A 6,000-nucleotide genomic window follows, 5' to 3' on the forward strand; every position below is an offset into this window, starting at 1 on the left:
TCAGGTGTGCCACACAGTGATTCAACTTCATAAATATATATTATGCTATGCTCAGCTCACTGTGAGTGTAGCTACCCTCTTTCACCATAATGTTATTAAAATATCGTTGACTATATTCCCTATGCTGTGTATTTTGTTCCCATGACTTATTCTTTCCATAATTGGAAACCTGTATTTCCCACTCCCCTTCATCCATTTTGCCCATGCCCCTCTTCCCTCTGGCAACCATCAGTTTGTTCTCTGTTTTTATAGGTCTGATGCTGCTTTGTTTATTCATTGGTTTTATTTTTTAGATTCTACATATGAATGAAATCATGTGGCATTTGTCTTTCTCAGCGTGACTTATTTCACTTAACATAATACCCTTTAGATCTACCCATGTTGTTGCAAAGGGCAAGATGTCATTCTTCTTATGGTTGTGTAATATTCCAGTCCATCCCATATGCAAGATAGACATATACATATATACACACTATATATTTCCATTCATCTTCTTTATCCATTTATCTATCAATGGACACTTAGGTTGCTTCCATATCTTTGCTATTGTAAATAATGCTGCAGTAAGCATAGGGGTTCATATATCTTTTCAAATTAGTGTTTTCATTTTCCTTAGGTAAACACCCAGTAGTGAAATTACTGGATCGTATAATATTTCTTTTAAAAAATGTTTATTTATTTATTTTGAGAGAGAGAGAGAGAGAACGAGTGGGAGAGGGGCAGAGAGAAAGAGGGAGGAAGAGAATCCCAAGCAGGCTTTGTGCTGTGAGTGCAGAACCCAACTTGGGGCTTGATCTCATGAACCATGAGATCATAACTTGAGCCGAAATCCAGAATCAGATGCTTAGCCACTAAGCCACTAAGTCGCCCCTGGATCATATGATATATCTATTTTTAATAATATTTAACAACTCTTAAGGTTGTAGTGTTGTATATCAGCTGAACAAAAACCCTAGACAAACTTTTGGAGACTGGGGGGAAGAAGAGTTAAGCAATGTTTAATGTAACAAAACAAAACAAAACAAAACAAAACAAAACAAAACAAACAACTCCTTCTTTCATAACAAGAAGTGAAATGTCAATTTCTAAAATCAATAAAACAAATGGAAGTTAAAGCATATTATTAGTAATATTTGATTATCTAACTGAGGTCTAAAATTAAGAATGCCAAATACTATTATTTATCAACATCATAATCATTTCCCCATACTGTCCTAAGATTTAGGCCTGTAAAAACTCCAGCACATTTCCTATCATTATTCCCAAAATATGTTGTCTTATCTGTTTCTTTACCCATATCTCCACTGACTTTTATTTCCTCTCCTCTGCTAAGCACTCCCAAGCTTACCAATTACAAAATATCTAATACCAAGACCTCAACTCCCACTGACTTGTCCCAATCTTCCCTGCTCCTGACACACCTTTCCAGGTGGATTCCCATTCTATCCAATATATTAAACCCACCATTCTTTTACGATCTAGCAACACCCTTCTGTCTTTGGTTATGCCTGGCTTAGATTTCATAATCCATAAAAATAAGTGCTTCTTTTCAAAAATATTCAACTTCCATTTCGCTCGACTTCTTCCCTGCTCAGCTGGAAGAACCTCAACAATATAAAAACTCAACAGCAAACTTACTCCAAAGCAAGTGTGTTTAGATGAAAATGACAGTCACAAAACCAGTTAGGTTGACTTAAAGTGAAATATGAAATTAAATTTCAGGTAACAGAGATAAGTGGACTCAACATCTCTGGCAATCCAAACACTTTTCTATTCTAAAATAATAATTTTACCTATTATCTTCTCTCCTCAAACTACTTAGTGCTCCTCTGCCATTACATCTACCTAATTGCTTTTAGGTGATGACCTTGCTTCCAATATTGAGAACGCAGAAACTATTGTTTGAGAATTCCCTCAGCATCCTACTTAATTTCTTTTAAAAAAATTTTTTTTTCCAACGTTTTTTATTTATTTTTGGGACAGAGAGAGACAGAGCATGAACGGGGGAGGGGCAGAGAGAGAGGGAGACACAGAATCGGAAACAGGCTCCAGGCTCCGAGCCATCAGCCCAGAGCCTGACGCGGGGCTCGAACCCACAGACCGCGAGATCGTGACTTGGCTGAAGTCGGACGCTTAACCGACTGCGCCACCCAGGCGCCCAGCATCCTACTTAATTTCTAACCGACTTGCGTGTTCATCTTATCTTGTTCCTTTTCCTTTGTGTTGCATTCCAATTTTATCTCTCCTTCCTAGTCCCTAACATTAACTCTACATCCCATCTCCTTTCACAATTTAAAGAAATTCAGAAATTTCCCCCATTGGTGCTTATTCCTCTCATCTCCTAGACCATCATTCTCTTCCTCTCCAGGAGAATATTCATACTATTTCATAGTCCTTTAGAAAAGATTCTTTTTCCCTACCATTCTTTCCAGCTACTATTCCATTTCCATGCTTATATGGATGACATTTCAGAGAGAACTGTCTACACATGCAGACTCCACTTCCTCACTTTCTATTCACAATTTTGCTTCTTTCTCCATTATTACACTGATACATCTTTTGTCAAGACCTCTAGAACTTTTGCCAAATTCAGTGATCATTTTTTGTCCTCATTTTATTTCTCCACAATCTTTATCACAGCCGAGTTTCTCCTTCTTCTGAAAGCCGTCTCCTCTCTTAGCTTCAAGGACATCGATCTTATCTTGGTTTTTCTAATAACCTTTCCAATAACCTCCCTGACAGCTTCATGTTGGAGTCTCCAGGGCTTATTCATCAGTCCTTTTGCTCTTTGTTGTCTACACTCTATTCCTACGGCTGCTAATGACTCTTAAATTTCTTGTTGGATCTCTGTACTGCCTATTCCCAAAGCCAACTTTCTTGTTTTATTTACAAATCTCAAAAGTAACATGTCCACAGTGGACATGATAATTTCTCCTTATGAAACCTGGATGTGTTTCTTATTTCAGTAAATGACACAATCGTTCATACAGCTTCTCAGGCAAAAAACTCTGGGGGCTTTCTTTATTGGTCCCTCTCCTCTATCTGCCTCTATCCAAAATATTGGCAAGTGTTGTTAATGACCCCATCCAAATAAATCTAATGTTCTCCTTGTCTTTGTATCCAGCACCACTGTTGTAATTCAGGACACATCTGGCTGAACTGTTGCCATCGTCTGTCTCAGGTCTCCAGATTTCTACTCTGATCCTTCACACTAAACTGCCAATAATCTGTACAATGCAAGGTACCCCGGGGTCATCTTTTCTTAAAACCATGAATTAAACCATGACATACCTCATAAAATTATTCTATTGACTTCTTGTGGAACTTTGAATATAATCTAAAATCGTGCACATATCCTAGAAACCTCGTGTACCCTTTTCAACCACATTTTAAACAACTCTTATTCTGGTTCCCTATGCTCCAATCACACGGACCTCTCTACATCTTTTGAATACCCCGAGTCCTTTTCCATCTTAGCACAGACCATTTGCGCTGCCTGGAAGGCATTATTTGGGCTCATTACATAGTTGTTCCTTTCTTAAACTTCCCATCTCATTGTAAATGGCACCTATTCAAAAAAGGCATGTATTCTCCCACTTCCTATATATATACTCAGCAGCCCCCCTTAGCTATTTTTCTTTTATCACTGAACTCTTTCAATTTCTTCAGAGAGCACATTTGTAATTTTATAGTTGTTTGTTTGCATTTTTATTTTCTGCTCTTCTCATTACACAGTAAATTCCATGATGGCAGGAATTATGTCCTTTCTCAGCACCCGGTATCTGCTAGAATTTATTTATTGTGTAGATGAGTGAATGATAGACTATTAAGGATTTGAAATAACTCATATGTTTATAAATAACCTACTTCATTGTAAGTGTCTAAGTCAGAGATATCATATGCTTCTTTGTACTTCCACAAGGCATCTAGCTGTGCGATACACATTAGAACAACATCATTATTGACTGTTTGAAATTCACATTCATACATATAGTTAATAACTCACTATTTTATATCAAGTTTTCTCATGTATTTCTCTTTATCTAGTATTTTCTGCCACGGAGTCAGCACTCATGTTCAGTGTTTGAGCGAAAGTGAACAATATAGTACTGATAAATATAACAAACTGGTTAATTTAATTCCCCCTTTGTTATTGCCAATTTGGAAGCAAAACGTAAATTCTAATTTCATTGAATTTTTATAGGAAAAATAAATTAGTAACATTCTCTTCAAACACAATAAAGAAACCCACATGGTTTCTATTTTTGCATTGCCTTTCCTCATAACTTTAAACCACCCACAACAATTCAGTCTAACAATCTGTGTGCTTTTTCCTCTGGGGAACTTGCTAAATTTGCAATTGAGATAAGCAATCAATGCTCACCTCTGCTAAACTGTACATAAATATTATTTCAAAAGGAAATTCCTTGGAGGAACTCCTTTATGGAATGTAACTTCATTAGTAAGTAATGGATTGCTCTATTGTAGGTTTTCTCTCATCAAGCTAATTTGGAAACTGTTAATTGTCTTACATTTCTTTTATATGGTAAAATGAATGATACTCCTGTGTGGGAATCGACCTGATTATAATTATGCTTTCCATGAGTTAATGGTATTGACTTCATTCGACTTTCATGTTCACATTAATCTATTTATTATAGAATATTTACAGAATTGAATTGGAATGGAATTTATCCTCACCTCTACTTTGTTTCTTGAGCTTTCATAGGTCTTGTAACAGAGAAAAAAAGAAACCCAGTATTAAAGGAAAAGATCTCAGTACTCCTTTAAGTTTTCTTGGTGCTCACACAAATGCTTTTCACCACTCCTACGAGTTTACATATAGTTGTTTGTTTGTTTCCTAAAAAAGGGAATCAAAAGATGTAGCCCTTGGTTCCCCTTAAAGTATTTGGGTTTTCTCAGTAGTGCAAGTTTTTTCACTACTGAATTTTATTTATTTGCTTGGTCAATAGAGATAAATTATGATTTTTTTCTTCAAAATACATTAGTAATATTTTCGCCAAAATGTCAGAGTACTATAGAACTTTTGATATCAAATAGACTCTGAGAAATATAATCTAAATTTTATAGATGAGGAAACTGAGGCTTGGAAAGCTTAAATAACTTTGTTTAATCCACACCACTAAAATCACAGAATCACAATGCTAGAAGACACCAGGAGGAAGGTCTCGCTTATTTTCCTATCTGAAAAACATCTTGGACGGCAGTGTTATTATTTGAGATATAGTCGCGGGGAAAGTAAACCAAAATTTTAAACTGAACTATAATTGATATTTTTACAACTTTGAGTTAAAATTTGTAAGTTAAGTTGATATTGAATTTTCCCCAAGACTAATTTGTCCATTGCAAAATGTTTGCCAAAGATGAACAGTGAGCAATAGAAATTATAAAATTGCATCTCCAGTATTTCTTTTGACTTGCTGTACTAGTTTTCTACTGCTGTGCAACAAATTACCAAGATTTTAGTGGCTTAAGCAACATGGATTTACTATCTTGCCATTTCTGTGGGGAAAGAAATGAGATACTTTTTTGCTGAGTCCTCTGCTCATCATGTTACCTGGCCGAAATCAAGGTATCATTCAGTGCTATGATCTCACCTGTGGCCCAAGAACCTCTTCCAAGCTCACTAGTTGTTAGCAGAATTCACTTCCTGTGGCTGTAAAGACTGAGCTTCCTGCTTTCTTACTGTTGTCAACCAAGGCCTATTCTTAGTCCTTACGGATCATCCATCGTTTCCCGTCACATGGCCCTTTCCACCACTTTCAGTTTGCTCCTTTAAAACCAGTAGGAGAGGGGTGTCTGAGTGGCTCAGCCAAGTTAAGTGTTTACTCTTGGTTTAGACTCTGTTCATGATCTCTTGGTTTGTGAGTCTGAGCCCCGGGTAGAACTCTACACTGACGTCACAGAGCCTGTTTGGGATTCTGTCTCTTCGTCTCTCTCTGTTCCTCCCCTGCTCATGCTCTTTCTCTCTTACTCTCA

Source organism: Neofelis nebulosa, chromosome 1, assembly GCF_028018385.1.
Source record: "Neofelis nebulosa isolate mNeoNeb1 chromosome 1, mNeoNeb1.pri, whole genome shotgun sequence".
NCBI classification, from domain to species: domain Eukaryota; kingdom Metazoa; phylum Chordata; class Mammalia; order Carnivora; family Felidae; genus Neofelis; species Neofelis nebulosa.